This window comes from Eptesicus fuscus, chromosome 6 (genome assembly GCF_027574615.1).
Source record: "Eptesicus fuscus isolate TK198812 chromosome 6, DD_ASM_mEF_20220401, whole genome shotgun sequence".
Lineage (NCBI taxonomy): Eukaryota > Metazoa > Chordata > Mammalia > Chiroptera > Vespertilionidae > Eptesicus > Eptesicus fuscus.
The window spans coordinates 38,862,915-38,882,531 of record NC_072478.1 but is presented as its reverse complement, the minus strand read 5'-3'; the positions used below and the strand labels follow the sequence as shown (position 1 = coordinate 38,882,531).

Sequence of the window (19,617 nt, the reverse complement as noted above, 5' to 3'; positions counted from 1 at the left end):
CAATGACTGCCAACTCGGCTCTTTATGTGAAACACAATTTGGTTAACACAATTTCAGCGACTACTTAAGAGGAGCAGCGGGATGCCTGCTACCTCTCTAATGTCTCCTTTTACCATTCCATGTCTCGGGTTTCTGGCATTATTTTTCAGGCACAAGCTATCAAACTAATCCCACTTCCTTTTTACATTCACCACAATTACTCACAGCATAAATGAACCTCAGTTCACTCTAAGCTCTAGAGCAGTCTTTCTCCCAGTATTTCTGCCCCAACATGACTAGAGGTTAATCTATGTTTAGGTGTATGCTCCTGGGCTCACATTTAGTTTCCCTATTGAGACGTTGCATAAATTAGTTGTCCACCAATGTGTGGGTTTATTTCTGGACTCTCAATTCTATTCCATTGGTCTGTGTGTCTGTTTTTCTGTACTGGCAAATCTTGAGTATTTTTGGAGGAAGTACAATGTAAGATTTACTAGGAGGAGTAAGATTACAATGGAGAAGGCAGAGGGAAGAGAACATGTATATATGCAAAGACACTGCAGTTTGAGGCATACAGTAGAGAAAAACTAGTAATCTGATGGATCTAGAAAATATGGTATGAATGGAGGGAAGTGGAAGATAAAGCTGGGGAAATTCTTTCAACTATATTGAGCATCATGCTCTGGGGGCTGACATTTCTTGGGGTAGACATAGAAGAGAGTCTCTGGAGGAGATATCAGTCAATGGAGATGTTTCTAGATTTAAGAAAATTTATAGCCTGAGGGGAAAGGGTCAATTCAGAGGTAATATTGGAAGATACAAGTGAGAAGAAAATTGGGATTAAAGATGGAGCCTTGGAAAGTTTTTCTGAAGTCAAGAAAGAAAAACAATGACAAGCATAAGTGAAAATAATGAGAAATTTAGAGGTAGAGTGAGTTTATACCAAACAGCCGATCTCAGTGAAGGGAGGGGGACAGTGTTGAGCGTAAAAGATGGGAATGAGGTGAAATAGGCTTGGAAGGGAGAGCCATTGCCCCAATGATGAAACAGGCTCACCAGCAGCAAATGACTTATCATGAGGTGACATAAAGCACATGACCCAATAAGTAAAGTACCTAGAAAAATTCCTGGCACACAATTAACTGGTGCTCAGTAAATTTTTGACCCCTCTTTTATTTGTCTTATAGGTCCCCGAATATGGCCTCTTTTCAGGCCAGAGCCCACAGGTCAGTGCCTGATCTTCCTAGGTTTTCTCTGTCCATGGCTCACCACTTTCCATCCCTGACAATTCCACCTTCCACTTTTCATAGTTCAGAGACTGGCATACTTCCAGATGTGCCAATCTCAGGCTGTGGTGTCAGTTTTGAATAAATTTCATGTATGCTTTATTTTATTTTTCTTTCTTTTTTAATCCTCACCCAAAGATATGTTTTTTTAAATTGATTTTAGAGATCGAAGAAGGGAGAGAGAGAAACATTGATCAGTTGCCCCCTGTATGCACCTTGACAAGGGATTGAACCCACAACCTAGATATGTGCCCTGACTCAGAATTGAGCCTGCAACCTTTTGGTATGTGGGATGACGCTCCAATCAACTGAGCTACCTGGCCAGGGTTCGTGTATACCTGAATCTCAGGCCCTTTACAATCTTGTTGACTCACGGGGCTTCTTGGAATTATATTTGTAGAATTAGACATTTGAGAAGTGGCAAAATTGGTTTGATTATAGACACTGAATCAAAGATTTACCTTAACCCCAGAAAAAACAAATGAAGGCAGAATGAAGCTTCTGCTTGGCATTTGGCAGGGCTGGCAAAGGTTTCTTCAGGACAGCACATGGAGGAGCAAGTGAACAACACTCCTGGGGTAGTACCAGGAGCTCTACGCTAGAGTCAGCCAATCAGGTTGCTCACTGGATGGAGAAAACTTGGTGTGAATCCTATATAATAAAGAGGTAACATGCAAATTGACCATCACTCCAACACACAAGATGGCTGCCCCCATGTGGTCAAAGATGGCTGCCCCTATGTAGACACAAAATGGCCACCGCAAGATGGCTGGCAGGGGAGGGCAGTTGTGGGTGATCAGGCCAGCAGGGGAGGGCAGTTGGGAGGGACCAGGTCTAAAAGGGAGGGCAGTTGGATGCCTGTAGGGGAGGGCAGTTGGGGGGCGACCAGACCAGCAGGGGAGGACAGTTAGGGGCGACCAGGACTGCAGGGGAGGGCAGTTGGGGGCAGCCAGGCCTGCAGGGGAGGATAGTTAGGGGTGTCCAGGCTGGCAGGGGAGGGCAGTTAGGGCAATCAGGCCAGCAGGGGAGGGCAATTGGGGGCAACCAGGGTGCCAGGTGAGGACAGTTAGGGATGACCAGGCCAGCTGGGGAGGGCATTTAGGGGTGACCAGGCTGGTAGGGGAGAGCAGTTAGGGGCAGTTGGGCCAGCAGGGGAGCAGTTAGGCGTTGATCAGGCTGTCAGGCAGAAGCGGTTAGGGGCAATCAGGAAGGCAGGCAGGTGAGTGGTTGGGAGCCAGTAGTCCAGATTGGAGAGGGTGCAGGCTGGGCTGAGGGACACCCCCCCCCATGTATAAATTTCGTGCACTGGGCCTCTAGTGTACATATAAATGTTACATATTGTTGTGAGATGTGAGCATATAATATGCATCTATATATAGTCAGCTAAAGCAAGCAATGAAAACATCAACTCTGTACTTTCCTGGCTTAGACTGCATAAAAATAGAGAACAATATGCAAGCCACTATGAGTTAGAGGGTATGTGCATAAATATAACTCCATAAAAGAATGTGTTAAGAATCTTACAGTGAAATTGCCTGCTTGGCTCAGAAGCCAGAAGCCAGCTCTTTTGTCATCATCTGTGCTGATTTAGTGGGGATGACTTCAAGAAGGTCTTTATGTTCAGGCATGATTTATGTGGGAGGGAAGAAAGAAGAGGTTTCTCTAAGCAACTAAAGAGCCCAATAGATATTTGGGTACTGGTGAGGTGGGGGCAGGGAGTCTGGGGTGAGCTATTGCACACAAAATGTGTATACATTCACATGCATGAAATATAGATGCAAATATACAAGCACTGCCATTGATTATATACATTTCTGAGAATTCATAGAAGTTGAAGCACTGGATAAAACTTTTTGGTGACTATAAATGTAAATTATCTTCTACTTTAATCTAATATTATTTGACATCTGTGCCCTCTCATAAAGAATTTATTCAACAAACATAGATTGAGCATGTATAATGTGCCAGGCACTTTATTTGTCGCTAGGCATACAAAGATGGAGAACAGACTGACAGCTGTCAGAGGGGAGAAGCTTGGAGCCTGGGTGAAGGGATGAAGCAAAGGAAAAAAAAAGAGAAAAACTCATGGATATAGACAACAGAATGGTGATTGCCAAAGGGAAGGGTGCGTAGAGGGAGGTAGAAGAATGTAAATGGGGGATAAATGGTGATGGAAGGAGACTTAACTTGGGGTGATAAACACACAGTACAATATACAGAAGATGTATTGTAGAATTGTATGCCTAAAACTTATATAATTTTATTAACCAGTGTCACTCCCAATAAATTAAAAAAACACACAAAAACAACCACAAAGATGAATAAAGCAGAGTTCCTTCCTTTGGGGAGCTCTCAATCCAGTTAGTGGAACAATTAAAAATTCTTCTTCTTCAATGTTATTGAGTGCTGTAATATTGGTATATATAAAGGGTTTTGGAATAATAGAAAATTGTTCTAGTTACTTTGCTGTGTAAGAAATTAGCCTAGAACTTAGTGGCATAAAGAAACCATTTTATTATTTGCACAGATTTGGTGGGTTAGGACTTTGGAGAGGGCACAGAAGAGATAGTGAAGAGATGTCTTGTGTGTGTTCCACAAAGTCAGGGTCTCCAAGGGGGAAGACACCATGAGTAGGACTGCTGACCAGGATGCATACACATGGCCTCTCCACAGCGCCAGGTCTCCTCACAACATGGCAGCCTCAGGCTCCAAGTGCGTGTGTTCCAGCAAGCAGTGTGGAAGCTGCATCACCTTTTATAACCCAGCCTCATAAGATGCTAGTATCACTTCAGCCCCAATAGTCTATTGGATGAAACAGCTACAAGCCCACCCAGAAGCAAGGGGAGGGGACATAGGCCCTAAATCTCAATGAGAGGAATGTAAAAAAAAAAAAAAAAATTGTGTTCCTTTTTTAAAAAACGACTGTGAAAAGAGAGTGCTTTGCTAGGTTGGGGAATCAATGAAGTTTTCACAGAAGAGATGGTATTTGGGCTGCATCTTGAAAGAAACAGACATTTGCCAGGAGAAGTGGAGTGAGTGAGAAGTGATTCCTCAAAGGGGACAACATACACAGGCGATACATAAATACAGAAAAAGGAATACAGATGTGACAGTGAAGTGAATCAAGAATCAAAGGAAATCCATTTCATTGTTTTCAGACACCCTGAATACATCTGAACTGTTAACTCAACAAATGCCCATTATTTTTTTTACTTTTAAAATAGTTATGTGATATTTTATTTACTACACACAGAAAATACAATTTTATTTTTTATTTATATTTGACAGATATTACAGTTTCTCTAGGGAAAAAATGTAAATACCTTATAATTTATTGAAAATGTAAATGCTTTCATTTAAAAACTGAGAAATAGTACTGCCAATGTTATCTCCAATAAGGGTTTAATCTCCCTTACCATCTAATTGGTGTTTCTAGTTTCTTGGGATATATTCCTAGAAGTGGGATCACTGGGTCAAATGGGAGTTCCATTTTTAATTTTTTGAGGAAACGCCACACTGTTTTCCACAGTGGCTGCACCAGTCTGCATTCCCACCAGCAGTGTACGAGGGTACCCTTTTCTCCGCATCCTCGGAGAAAAGGTCTCTGTACTAGGTCTTTGAAATATGCCGTTGGTATTTTAATCGGGATTGCATTGAATCTATAGATTGCTTTGGGTAATATGGTGTAATTTTTAAACTATATTCATTTATTTGGGAAAGTGTTGTGGAACAGCTGGGTTTAAAGTTGGGATTTAATGTGAAGGGACTATTTTTTTTTTTCTTTAACAACCACATAGCATTTACTCTTTTTCAGGTACTGTAGTACCTGAATATGGTGATTTCAACTCATTTCTCACCACAGCTCTACAAGGTAGTCATTGTTATAACCTCTCATTTGCAGATTAGGAATTGAGCCTCAGAGAGAGTAAGCAGCTTGCTAGGGTCATACAGCTGGCAGGTGGCAGCCCTAAGGTACAGAGCAGGTAGTCACCCCTCAGACAGTGTGGCCTTGAATTTGGTCTGTATGGGAGCCACTTAGGGAATCTGAAATGGCAGTAAGTGTGATCTAAATTGTGTTTGCATCACTCACGTAGCTAGTTACTGGCTGAACCAGATTAGGAAACAAGTCTCTTGCATCTCAATTCAGTGGTCTTCATTGCTTCCTAAAGTTCTTGTGCCTGGAGAGAGTATTTTAAGGCTCAGCACCACTTCTGAATCTCCTAAATGACAACCTAAGAGCCTGGGCTCTTGAAGAAGCAAGCAATGGGGGTGTCTCATGTGCTGCCACTCAGGATTTATCTGCAGGGCACTCCCCAGGTTAGATAAAATTGGTTGGCTTACCTACATGAGATGTTTTAATGCTAATGCTAATCTAGAACAATGTAAAGCCTTTTTTTTTTTTTTTTGTAGTTTGGCTCTCAAAGATAAAATGCAGTATATAATAAGAAGCAGTTTAATGTCCCCATCAATTCAGCTCTGTTTTTTACTGCTCTGAGCTGTGGCTGACTAAGATCTTGCTGTGTGGTGTGGTGCTATTTAAGTATACATGCTGACACCAGGACGGACAGCACTAATGTAGGCAATATTTCTGAATGAAAACACATTATATTTGCAAAATGAAACATGGTTATATTAGCAGGGTATTGGGGTTGGAGGCTGAGTAAAAGAACATTAACCTTGCACTCAATTTTAGTCTCACATCTCTTACTTCTTCATGTACTTACTGTAGAACCCAAGATACATAATGATTTAAAAAAAAGAGGGGGTGGAGGGAGGCACACTATAATGGCTACCTTGGAAAAATAGTACGGCAGTGGCAGCTTAATTTTTGATCTTTGGAAGTGATTTTAAATGGATGTTGTGCTAATCATTTTCTATACAAAATTTAAACGCTTTACTTTGTGATGACTTTACGCTTCCACTGAGATATATTAGAAAGTGATAAGAATAATAAAAACAATGAAAACCATAACATTAAGCTCCTGTCTCAAAAATGTTCACCAAGTAGACTCACCCAAAAAAGACTGGACTCAGTTAAATTGCTTGTTTTGAAATTGAAGACGGTTTGAAAGAGCAAAGCAATAGTTCTAGAATTTGTATATAGGGTCTATAAAGACAGGCCATGGGAGAAAAGTCAGGCTCATTTCGGCAGGAGATATGTGATCACTAGGCTGGAACTTGATGGGACAAAGTCATGTGCCCTTACTCTTACAAGTCATGTCTGGTGAGCTTAACTGGAAATAGGAAATATTTATTTTGGGTGAGTTTCCTAAAAACTATGCTTTCTGCATATGTGTACGTATGTATTTCACGAAGTGTCTTTTTCTCCAATGAAATGATCTGCACAGTCCCCTATGCTGAGTCTCTATACCTTCCTCCAGCTGACAGCAGAAATGAAGAAACCAAAGAATCCAGTACTGGCTTGTCAATCTGACTAATGGCTGGCACAGGGGCCTCCTTTTATACGTGTGTGCATGCCTCTGTGTGTGTGTGTGTGTGTGTGTGTGTGTGTGTGTGTGTGTGTATAGTAAAAAAGAACAGAGTGCACATTTGTATGCCACAAGCCTTCCCTACAGACTGTTATTTCAAAACGGTAGTCACACACACACTGTATTCCTCTCTTGGAAAAGCTAATGAGAATTTTCGTTGATTTCTAAGTTATAATTTCAAAGACTTAGTGGAGGGAAAATGTATCTACAAGTGGCAGCCAGATGACCTAGAAAGACCACATATTCTCTCCTAGACTAGAATCTCTTAAGGACTGATTTAGGTCTATTATAGACATTTTGATTCTCTTTAGAAAATCTTTCTTGCTGGCAAGCTAGGATGCCACCAGCAATGGAATTTCAAAACATCCCTTATAGATGGGCCTAAAACTTACATAAAAGGGAATGTTGAGCATTCCTTTTTATTTATAAGTTATCTTGAGGACCAAGGGTTGAAAAAGGATATGTTGTAGGGTCAGAATATTTAAATTATCACTATTCCCAGCACTTACTCTCCAACTTTTTCATGCGTATTAAAACTTGGCTACTAGTATGGTCATTCATGCCGAGAGCATACATGGGATATTTGGAAGGAGATTATTGTTCAATAGATTGAGTTTGGGAAAGGAGTTTGTTTTACTTTATGGACTGAATTGCTGATAAGAAAATGAGGTTATTTTTTTATTCCTTTTTATTCTATTAATGTCAGCTGTATTAAAACTCTTTGATTCTTCTATCCTATTGCTTAGAAACATTTTATTAAATATTGTCAGTGCTTCAATCTGATCTGATTTAAAAGTTACTTTTATCTGTCATTGTAAAATGAGCCTTTTGTTTTGCCATCGTTTCCAGTAACTGCATCCTAAGTTGTTGATATTTATTAATATTTTATTGATAGAATGAGAGGTCAGAGTGAGTCAGTGTCTCTGGCTTATCTATTTTAAGGGCATTCACTGTGAGGGGGTTGGTCTGGCAAACATTTGTGATAGGCAAAAGTAGTAATGATGGTGTTCTTAATAATCTTTGCCTCTACCTTGAGAACCTAAGAGTAGGCAGGTGAGGATTCAAAACCTCATTTTAAATTCATGCCAACCACCCCTCCTGGGTCCAGTTGCCTAAAACCATGTGCCAGAAATTTCACCATCAGCGATATTTCTTTGATCTTGTTTAAAAAGTTATCAGGCCCTAGCCAGTTTGGCTCAGTGGATAGAACGTCAGCCTGTGGACCAAAGGGTCCTCCCAGGTTCGATTCCGGTTAAGGGCATGTACCTAGGTTGCAGGCTTCTCCCTGGCCTGGGCCCTGGCCAGGGCCTGTACAGGAAGTAACCAATTGATGTGTTTCTCTCACATTGATGTTTCTCTCTGTCTCTCCCTCTCCCACTCTCTCTAAAAATCAATGAAAAAGTATCCTCAGTTAAAAAAAACACACAAAAACACACTTTCAAATGTGTATTTTGTTTTAGCCCTGGTCAGTTTGGCTCAGTGGATAGAGCATCTGCCTGCGGACTGAAGGGTCCTGGGTTCGATTCCGGTCAAGGGCACATGTCAAGGGCTCGATCCCCAGTTGGGGGCATGCAGGATGCAGCTGATCAGTGATTCTCAGCATTGCTGTTTCTGTCTCTCCCTTCTCTGAAATCAATAAAAATATATTAAATAAATAAATAAATAAATAAAATGTGTGTGTGTTTTTTTAAAAGAAAGTTATCAGGATCAAACTTACTTGGAGATTTGCTGGCTAGCTGGAAAAGCATAAGACTTAGTGGAAATGGGGTATAAGATAGAAAGTTAGTGAAAGCAGGGGTATCAGGGAGTAGATGAAAGAAAATATGGTAAACAGACAAAAGCAAGATTACATATTTCAGGGGGTTAGGAGGCTGGATGAAAAAGGAAAAGGGACTAAGAAGTACAAATTGGCAGTTACAAATAGTCATAGGGGTGTAACCAAAATACAGTTTAGGGAATATATTCAATAAATAATATTGTGATAACTACATATGGTGTCAGGTGAGTTCAAGACTTACCTGGGAAATCACTTGTAAGTTATATAAATCTCTAAGCACTATGCTGTACACCTGAAAGTAATCTAATATTGAATGTCAACTGTAATTTATAAAATTAACATTTTTAAATTAAAAATATTAAATATTTAACACACACATACATACACACATACTTAATTTGGCCTGATTTCCTCAAGATGCCATTTCATAAAAGGATTAATTGGGCCAGTAATTCCTGTTAAACCTGTACTGCTGATGTGGAAAAACACCAGATACTATCTTTAAAAGTAACACCCAACTCATACCTTCTGAATAATGAAACACCATTTGTTATTATAGCTACATTTCAAATTAGTATAGTTATATTCTGTCCACTAATAGAAAATATTTCAGGTGGTTTAAAATGGTTTTCTTAAGACTTAAAGCTTATTTAAAAGCAAGTAAAATAAAACTTCCCAAATGATCACTCCAATTAAATGCACAGTCACTTCACATTTATATCATGATCCCTGTTAGATAAAGGGCATTTGTCATGTTATACCATGAACTTGATTGTCCCAATACTAATACTTCATGTAATATGCAATTCTTACTGTTTCAGAATCTCTTATCCTGCTGGGTGATTGGCTTCAATTTGAGAGCTCTAGACTTAAAATTATAGTTAGTAGCTACATTTAATACCAGTGTCTTATAACTAAAAAGCTTGTTATTCGAACAGAAAGTCAAACTTCCTTAAAGGTTCAGGTTTTATAGGAAACTGATAATGATTAAGGAAGAACACCTTGTTTATTTATGAGAGAATTTCTGAGAGTTGCTAATAGGAGCATAGGCTAGGAGGAATATATTCAAATTCGTTGTCATTTTATTATGTCAATATCACTTCTAAAAACAAATAGATCTTAGACATGATTTAGGCAGCAAAAGCTAAGAATAACTTGGTGTAGAATTACTATTTTTGCCCATATGCATCTGGGTGGATAAAGCAGTCTGATTGTATGATTAGGCACAAGTCCAATCTGTAGAAACACTATGGCCTAAAATAGTTATGTGGGAAACCAATGGAAATGTGTCTCAGCCCCTGAGAGATTTCAACCTGGTGATTCAGTACATTTCCTCCCCTGATATTTGATATTTACACTTCATTGGCAAATAAATACACAAAGAAACCAAAAAAAGTAAGTTCTCTAGCATTTTATATGTATTTTAACATATATGTATGTATGTGTGTATATATATGTTTGTGTGTGTGTATGTATATATTTGTGTGTATGTGTGTGTGTGTGTGTGTATGTGTGTGTGTGTGTGTGTGTATACACACACACACACACACACACATACTAGAGGCCTGGTGCACGAAATTCATGCATGGGGGAGGGTGTCCCTTAGCCCAGCCTGCACCCTCTCCAATCTGGGACCCCTCAAGGGATGTCCGACTGCCCGTTTAGGCCTGACCCCACCAATGGGCAGTCGGACATCCCTCTCACAATCCAGAACTGCTGGCTCCCAACCGCTCGACTGCCTGCCTGCCTGATTGCCTCTAACTGCTTCTGCCTGTCCACCTGATAACCCCCTAGCCATTCCCCTGCTAGCCTGATTAACGCCTAACTGCTCCCCTGCCGGCCCAATTGCCCCTAACTGCCCTCCCCTGCAGGCCTGGTCACCCCCGAACTGCCCTCCCCTGCTGGCCTGGTCCCCCCCAACCCTCCCCTGCAGGCCTGGTCCCCCCCAACTGCCCTCCCCTGCAGACTTTGTCTCTCCCAACTCCCCTCCCCTGCAGGCCTTGTCTCTGCCAACTGCCCTCCCCTGCAGGTCTGGTCCCCCCCAACTGCCCTTCCCTATAGGCCTGGTTGCTCCCAACTACCCTCCCCTGCAGTTCAGGTCACCCCCAACTGCCCTCCCCTGCAGTCTGGGTCACCCCCAACGGTCCTCCCTTGTAGGCCTGGTCCCTCCCAACTGCCCTCCCCTGCTGGCCTGATTGCCCACAACTTCCCTCCCCTGCTGGCCATTTGTGGCAGCTATCTTGTGTCCATATGGGGGCGGCCATCTTTGACCACATGGGGGCGGCCATGTTGTGTATTGGAGTGATGCTCAATTTGCATATTACCTCTTTATTATATAGGATATATCAACAAGAATTTCTAATTTTGCAATTTCTATAGGTCAGGAATTCACACATAGCTTAGTTGGGTATCTCTAGCTCAAGGTCTTCCAGCATTTTATAGTAATGGCTACAATTGTGGTTGATAATACCATATACCTCTAGTATTCTGGGATCTCATGATGGTTGACAGTTATATTTCCCTACTGATCTTTAAAATAGCTGAAGAGTATGAAGTAATGACAAGATACCATTTCCAGATAAAACATGGGCATCTAGGTAGAAAGCTATTCATAAAGAATAAATTTGTACACCGGCGGGATTTAAAAACATGAGCCTCCCCGTAAAATGTCGCTCTTTGTATATGATAATTCTCAACTTCAAAAAAATATTGATTTCAGAGAGGAAGAGCGATACATCAATGATGAGAGAGAATCATTGATTGGCTGCCTACTGTATGCCCTACAACAGGTGATCAAGCCCATAACCAGAGCATATACTGTGATCAGGAATTGAACCCTGACCTCCTTAACCACTGCACTATGCAGCCAGGCGATCATTCTCAACTTTTAAGTTTCCCGAGTAGTCACCATGAGTAGCATGTACTCTTAGTTTCCTTCCCCACCCCCACCCCCCCGTTATTCACCTGATGGCCAGTTTCAGTGCCCTTAGTCCTAGAAAAAGAATAGTCTCTTGGCAGCTGTAATAAGGTAGCTTGCTTAGGACCCTGACATACTGAAAATGGATAGAGGTTTCAGATCTGCCAGGGATTTCTGGAAGTTTTTTTTCTCTCTAGCAGCAACTATCCTTCTCCTGATCAAAGACTGACAATGTCATGCCATCTGGAATGAAAGTCATGGTTCTGAAAATTGCTGACAAGGACCTATGAGATGTGCCTCTTGTTTCTTACCTCCTGCTACTCCCCCATCACCTACTCACACTGTTTCTTTGCTGTTCTTGAAACACACCAAGCGCTGTCCTCTCCAGGGATCTTGTACTTGTTATTCCCTCTGCCTATAAAGTTCCTCCTTCAGATACTGCTTTGCCCTCAGAGTTCTACTCAAATACTACTTTATTACTGGGGTATTCATATAAAGACCACTACAAATGGAATAGGGACCTGTCCCCATCTACCATACTTCCTTTTCTCTTTACCCAGCATTATTCTTTGCTTTAGCACTTTATTACTTTCTGATAGCTTACATATTTGTTTGTTTACTATCTGTTTCCTCCCCCTAGAATGTTAGCTACACATGGAAGGGAATTGGTTTTGTTGGCTGTGGTAGGGCTTGTATGTGACCCAGTGAGTTGAGACAGGGCAGTCTATAAATTTGCTGTTAAGAATAGATGCCCAGTCAGTGGGTTTGGACATTTTGGCATGAAATTTTCAAGGTCAAAGTGATGGCAAATGCACCATAGCTGACATGCTAAAAGGATCATGTGCATTGATGTGAAGATACCAAGAGCTCAGCTATGTATGCAGTACTTATCTTACCCAAAGCTTTAGACATGTATAATGAAGTTAGAAAAGTCTTGGTTGTATGACAAATGGAAATGAACATTGGATTCATGGGTAAATACTTTCAGGAACAGGTTTAAACAAATCCGCGACAGTCTAATTTATGGAGATGCTTTTATCAAGTGAGTATAAATGAGACGTCAAGGAGATAGGGCCAGTCATTTTTTAGGCTGCAGAACCTGCATTTCTATTCTGAACCACACCGTCATGATCATTAGTCATTCATGATAGAAATCAATGATTCTGCTTTCCTGACTGTTTGTTCACTGTTCCCAGGAACTGCCTTCTCTCTTTTCTCCAGGGGGCATTTAGAACTTGAAGCTCTTTCCCTCAGCTTGTTTATTGAGTACTGTTCAGTTGCAGAGTGCCTGCAGTATCCTATGCCAGTTTGGCAGCAGGAGGAGGGTTTGCTCTCACATTCTCCCAAGAATAAGTGCCAGCTCTCTGGTGACTTAGAATTCCTTCCCAAACGATGACTGTGGCTAGAGAGGCCAAGAACTTGATTCCCATCAGTCCTAGTTTCTATGGAAGTCCCCTGAAAGAGTGACAGAAAATAAGGGCAGATTGTTCTCAATTTCAGAATTCATTGATATAAAATGTTTTTAAAAAATCTACTCTCAAGTTGATTATTCCCGTTCTCTCCCCCACCCCCTTCTCTCTCTTGCCTACCATTGGAATTATAGCAACTACCATGGGTGGCACCCAGCTACCATCTATCTCTACTGTCTTCCTTCTTGTTATTTGCTCACCCCTCTTTTTAAATTTATTTTATTTTTAAAAATTTCTTTATTGATTAAGCTATCACATATTTGTCCTCATCCCCCGCCCCCATTCCCATCCCAAATCCCTCCCCACGCATGCCCCCACCCCCTTGTTGTCCGTGACCACTGGTTAGGCTCATATGCATGCACACAAGTCCTTTCGTTGATCTCTCTCCCTTATCCCCCCCCTCCCCTACCTTCCCTCTGAGGTCCGACAGTCTGATCTATACTTCCTTGTTTCCGGGTCTGTTCTTGTTCATCAGTCTATGTTGTTCATAATTTCTCCTAGATGAGTGAGATCATGTGCTACTAGAAATACACTTATAAGAACCAAAAATGAGACAAGCAATAATGGTTATGCTGAGAGGCAAATGAATCAGTCTGTAGTGAGTTTCTTTCTGGGCCAACGGTTCTTTTGAGACCCAATTTCATGTCAAACAGTTCCTTATGTGTACATGTCAGCCATGACATTTCAGTTCTGGATGGTGGACAAATGGTGGTAATGCTGGTCTGACCCTCTCTGGTTTGGTCCTGGGCAACCTGCAGTGACGCACAGCTGCTGACTGCTAGTATGGCAAGGCGATGTCACTGTCTTCCATCTCTGGACTGTTTCTCTTCTGTCTTCATGACTGGAGTAGTCCTGTTAATTCCTCTCTGTTGCAGGAATCCACATGGTCTCAGAGTTGTTTTCTGAAAATATACAAACATATTCTTGACCAAAAGTTAATAAAGGAATCTTTTCTATAAATTTGACTTGCGATCCTTTTTCATTTTTTGCCCAAATGATTTTCCTTTGGCTTGTTTTGACACCATGTATGTTTTACATGGGTATCTTGCTGTTAGCATTACAAACGAAAGTTAATTTTCTAAAGTAAAAATTTTCTAGATGTAATTTACTTACAGGATATTTTTCCTTACATGATATTCTTCTACTATCCCCCCTTTTTTGATTTAAATATTAGGAGGCTTTTTGGAACTTTTATAATGTAGTCTTGATAGCTTTTACATTTTAATTTTTTGCACTAAAATATGACTGCTTTAGGTTCATTACATGTTACACAATTTTACCATGAGATGAACTACCAATAAAAATTTTAGTTAACACTTTAGGAACAGCTTTTTTTCCAATACAATTAATTTTTCTAGATTATCTGCTTATTTCAATTAGCCAATTTAAATTAGCCTGAAAACTTGACTACTATTTTACTGTCAAATTTAATACTCTAACAACAATCTTATTTTACCCTGTAAATATTAGTGGAAAGGATTATTTGCCTTCTTGAGTAGGCCCTGAGCATTCCTGGTGCTAGGCTGGATTTAGATATCAAAAACCCACTTCTCCACACCATGGGTACAAGACAACTCAAACAAGTCTTGTTGCAGTGAGAGGGCAGCTGCTGTCGGCCAAGTCTCTGTCAGTCACCTGGGTCCCGATCTGAGCTGGGCATGGGAAGCTAAGCAGCCATGGGGACAGGAGACCTCCCTCAGAAGGGGCTAGGGTTCAGGCCCCTGCAATGTTGGGGGGGTGAGGTTCTGTGCCCCACCTCTGTTGACCCCCAAGTTCTCTCCTGATGGCCCCTCTGTGACTGTGCCTGTCTTAGGTTGTTCCTTCCTTGAGGAATCTTACCCGTCTCTGGCTAACCAGCCATCCTCCGGGGCCAAGCAGGGTGATGTGAGATTCAGTTCTGTCTCCTTGGTAGCCTATGCCCCCGTTGCTTCCACGCCCAGCACCTACCTGCCTTGGGATCCCCTCGCTTGCTGGCGGGGCCCCAGCACTGATCACATATCTTGGGGAACCCGCGTTTCTTCTCCAGGGAGGGCCCAGCTTGCCCCACTGGGTGAGAGACAGATCCATGGTACCAGTCATCACGAGGCTTCAACCTCGGCATGAACAGAAAGCTCAGGCAACAGCTGTGGACAATTGGATTGTGAGAAGAGGGTCCCTCTTGGCCAAAAGGGCAAGAGGGGCCAATATAGAATGCTCAGGTGCCTTCCCAGGGTGCCTTCTACACAATGGAAGTCACCCCTCTTAATAGTTGTGGATTTCAGAGGCGATTGGCCCTGTCAACAGGGTATTTATTATGATTGCTATAAGCTGGTGACTGACTAGGTATGGGCTTTTCACTCCGTCCTGAGAGGAAGTCTGCTGGGCGTACTTCTGAGAAAGATTTCCCTATCCTTAAATTCAAACAAAACAAAAAAAAAAAAATAAGAAGTAGCCCTTTATTTTTTTAATCTTTGCCCGAGGATATTTTTCCATTAATTTTTAGAGAGAGTAGCAGGAAAGGGGAGAGACAGAGAGAAACATTGTTGTGAGAGAGATACATCCATTGGTTGCCCCCTGCACACACCTGACTGGGGTTGGGGATGGAGCCTGCAACCGAGGTATTTGCCCTTGACCAAAATCGAACCCAAGACCCTTTAGTTGGAGTGCTGACACTCTAACCACTGGGCAAAACTACCTAGGGAGTTCTTTTTTATTTTCTGTTTCCAACTGAGGAGATGATGTGTATAGTTGCTTTTGCTGCCTGGAGACCATGAGGGAACCTACTTGAAGGACAAAAGAGAAAATGTCATTATTGAAGGCTGGAGAAAACCCTACTACTCAATTATGCTAATTATTTTATCAATTTGGAAAACCCACCACCTCTAGAGTTCTTATTATGTGAACAAAAGAAATCCTAATGTTTTTAGCTGATTTTGAGTTGTTGTTTTGCTTTTTTCCTACTGGCAGCCAAAAGCATCCTAACTAAGCCATTTCATTTCTAGTTATTTGTATGTCTTTATAATTCCCCCCTTGTCATTGGTTTGGGAACTTTTGAATAAGTAAGACTTTTTAGTAATTAATAAGCCAAGATAGCAAATATGTTGAGTCTCTATTTCCAACAGAAGATAAATTATTGATTATATTTTAAGTGCTAGACCATTCAGTGTTATTTTATTTTCAATATACAAAATGTCTTTGCATAGTCTCATATCATAGCAGCTCTTAAAGTCCTGCTGTGTCAGGGAGTCCAAGGGCAAGAAAACATTGAATAATTCCAAACGCACTGAAAGAAAACATTTCTGTTAAAGTACATGACTATATACACAGAGATGTCAATTGTAGGAGCTGACAAGAACTTTAAAAAAAATATATAACAGCATCGATCAGACTGTCAGACCTCAGAGGGAAGGTAGGGGAGGGTGGGGATAAGGGAGAGAGACCAACCAAAGGACTTGTGTGCATGCATATAAGCCTAACTAGTGGTCACAGACAACAGGGGGGTGGGGGCATGCGTGGGGAGGGGTTTGGGATGGGAATGGGGGGATGAGGACAAATATGTGATACCTTAATCAATAAAGTAAGTTTAAAAATTACAACATTAATAATGAGAATTGTTCTGAATGTTCTGTTTTATGTTCTTCCTATTTCTGCTAATGACACTATAATTCTCTTAGTCATCCAGGCTTCAAATCTCCATTTTATTTTTGGTTCCTCCTACGCTCCTGCTCCAGAAACAGTCTGTTGCCAAGCCCCTGATGATACCATCTTGGAAATATCTCTAACATCCCTTTCATGTGCTCTACCTTCACTGCCTCTAACCTAATTCAGACCATCACCAAAGTATTCTGACTGCTCTGTTCAGAGCCTCCATTTCCTCTCCATTCATCTTTCTAAAGCACAAAGTTGCCCTGCTCACCCTCTCCTTAGTGAGTCCACATTGCCCTAGGATAAAGCCAAGCGGTACACACTGGCATTCAAGGTCCCCAGAGCTGCCTCCAACCAACCTCCTCACCTGTTCACTGCCGCTGCCTCACATTCTGTGTGTTAGTCTAGGAGAAGTCCTTTATTACTCCTTATTGCCTTGAGCTCTCATCTCACATCGAGTCTCATCTTCATCTGTTTAAATACAACTGTTCACAGATTATCTGAAACTAGAGGCGCGATGCATGAAATTTGTGCACGGGGTGTGTGTGTGTGTGGGGTCCCATTAGCCCAGCCTATACCTTCTCCAATCTGGGACCACGATGTCTGACTGCCGGTTTTCTCACAATCCTGAATGGCTGGCTCTTAATCACCTGCCTGCCTGCCTGGTCACCCCAAACTACCCCCCTCCCCCCGCTGACCTGATTGCCCCTCACTGCCTCTGTGTGCCGACCTGATCGCCCCTAACTGCCCCCACCCTGCTGGCCTGGTCGCTCCTAACTGCCCCGCCCCCTGCTTGTCTGGTCACCCCTTACTGCCCCCCCTGCTGGCCTGGTTGTCCCCAACTGCCCCCCCCTGCCAGCCTAGTTGCCTCTCACTGCCCCCCTGCCAGCCTAATCACACCCAACTTCCCCCCCTGCCATCCTGGTTGCCCCCAACTGCACCCTCCCTACTGGCCTGGTTGCCCCTAACTGCCCCCCCACCAGCCTGGTTGCCTCTTACTGCCCCCCCCCACCAGCCTGGTCACCCCCAACTGCCCCCTTCTGACAGCCTGGTCACCCCTAACTGCCCCTCCTGCCAGCCTGGTCACTCCCAACTGCTCCCCGTGCTGGCCTGGTCACCCCCAACTGCACCCCCCTGCCAACCTGGTCACCCCACACAGCCTGCTGTTCAGTCGTTTGGTTGTCCCTCACTAACCCCCTGCTGGCCTGGTTGTCCCACGCAGCCTGTTGTTCATTTGTTTGGTCGTCCCTCACTAACACTCCTGCCGGCCTGGTCATAGGCAGCCATCTTGTGAGGGCATGAGGGTCAATTTGCATATCACTTCTTTATTATATAGGATTATCTTTTTCTTCACAAAGTTTTTCTTATTTCTCCAAGTAAAAAAGTATACTATTTCTCCCCTGAGTTATACTAGGACTTCATCTATCAGTCAAGGCATTTATTACTTTTTAACCATATATTATAGTTATTTACTACATATATTTTGCACTTTCTAAAGAGGTGAAATTATTGAGGACCCAGGTCTTGTTTGTTTTGTGTTCTTGGAGCCTAACATTCCCTTGACTGTTAGAAACACCCAGTAAATGAAGCTTAATTACTAACAAGTGACAGGCTTTCTACTGAATCCTTTTTTTGTGTGTCTAAACCTTATCATCATCTAATTAATTAAAATATAATAAATGTTTGAACAAAAATGGAATTGTAATTGATCATATGAGGAATTTCTTAAGTGTGATGAATTCTGAACCACATTAACTACAGCTACATTAGTTTTGTATTTCAGAGATATTCTTAATCTGAAAGACTTTGAATACAGCAGGTCCTCAAATAATGTTGTTTCATTCAATGTTGTTTTATTATAACATTGAGGGATGTCCTAGGAACTTAATTCATATGAATTAGCATATTATAAAACTGGTTTTGTTATTCATCATTTTGCTTAAAGTCACAGACTCTATTGATGATCTTAAGTTAGGACTTATTGTAACACCAGAGGCCCAGTGCACGAAATTTGTGTCCCTAAGCCTAGCCTGCACCCTCTCCAATCCAGGACCCCTTGGGGGATGTCCACCTGCCAGTTTAGGTCCGATCCCTGTGGGACATCCCTCTTGCAATCTGGGACTGCTGGCTCCTAACTGCTCACCTGTCTGCCTGCCTGATCACCTCTAACCACTCTGCCTGTTTGTCTGATCACCCCTAACCACTCTACCTGCCTGCCTGATTGCCCTAACTGCTCTCCCCTGCTGGCCTGATCCCCCTAACTGCTCTCCCCTACTGGCCTGATCGCCCTAACTGCTCTCCCCTGCTGGCCTGATCACCCCTAACCACCTCTGCCTCTGAGGCTATGTCCGGAAGGATGTCAGAAAGACGTTGGTCTAATTAGCATATTACCCTTTTATTAGTATAGATATATACTTCAGGATTATTCTCCAAATTTATAAGTACTTTTTGGTCTTTCATTTGAAAATTATTATTTGAATCTTAAAAAGAATGATTGTTTATAGGGTGGTGAAGGGCTGGGGTGGGGGTGGGGGTTGGCTGGAGGAGGTTAATGGGAATAAAAGGGGACATGTAATACTTTCAACAATAAAGACATTATATATATATATATATATAATGATTGTTTTGCTTTACAGAAAAACACTGCTTTTCAATGAGTCAAGAGATCATATGCCTCAATATCAAGATGAAGGACACAAATACTATTTCTTCCCTGGGCAGACTTCTCTACTTATCAAGGTTAGTGCAGTGTGGTTCACTTGAAGGTATCATGATGAGATGTACAGTTACCTAGTTCTAGTTACCAACTAACACAAGGGAGACCATGTTGAAACTCAGGAATCAGCTAGTTTGCAGAAAAACAATACAACACATGCCCTTGCATGGGGGAATTCTGAAAAATATGAAGGATTACTCTTCACATTTTCTTGCCCTTCATTCCCCCCCTTCTATTTAGGTTAAATGTAGTACATAGTGTAAAATAGAAGTAGATCCAGAGGTTATTAAATTAGGAAAACTGTAGAGTAAAGACACTCTATTCATTTCCATGGACTTATTATTTATTGGGTAAGAAGAT

General features: G+C 41.9%; 1 long non-coding RNA gene across 3 annotated transcripts in view; it reads left to right on the top strand.

The window, feature by feature from the left end:
- Positions 1–19,617, top strand: part of LOC129149447 (uncharacterized) — a 183,731-nt gene that overhangs the window by 112,270 nt on the left and 51,844 nt on the right. For all 3 annotated transcript variants that reach the window (XR_008556339.1, XR_008556337.1, XR_008556338.1), the window contains one exon: positions 19,178–19,280. This is a non-coding gene — a long non-coding RNA (uncharacterized LOC129149447). The remainder of the gene's footprint in view (positions 1–19,177; positions 19,281–19,617) is intronic.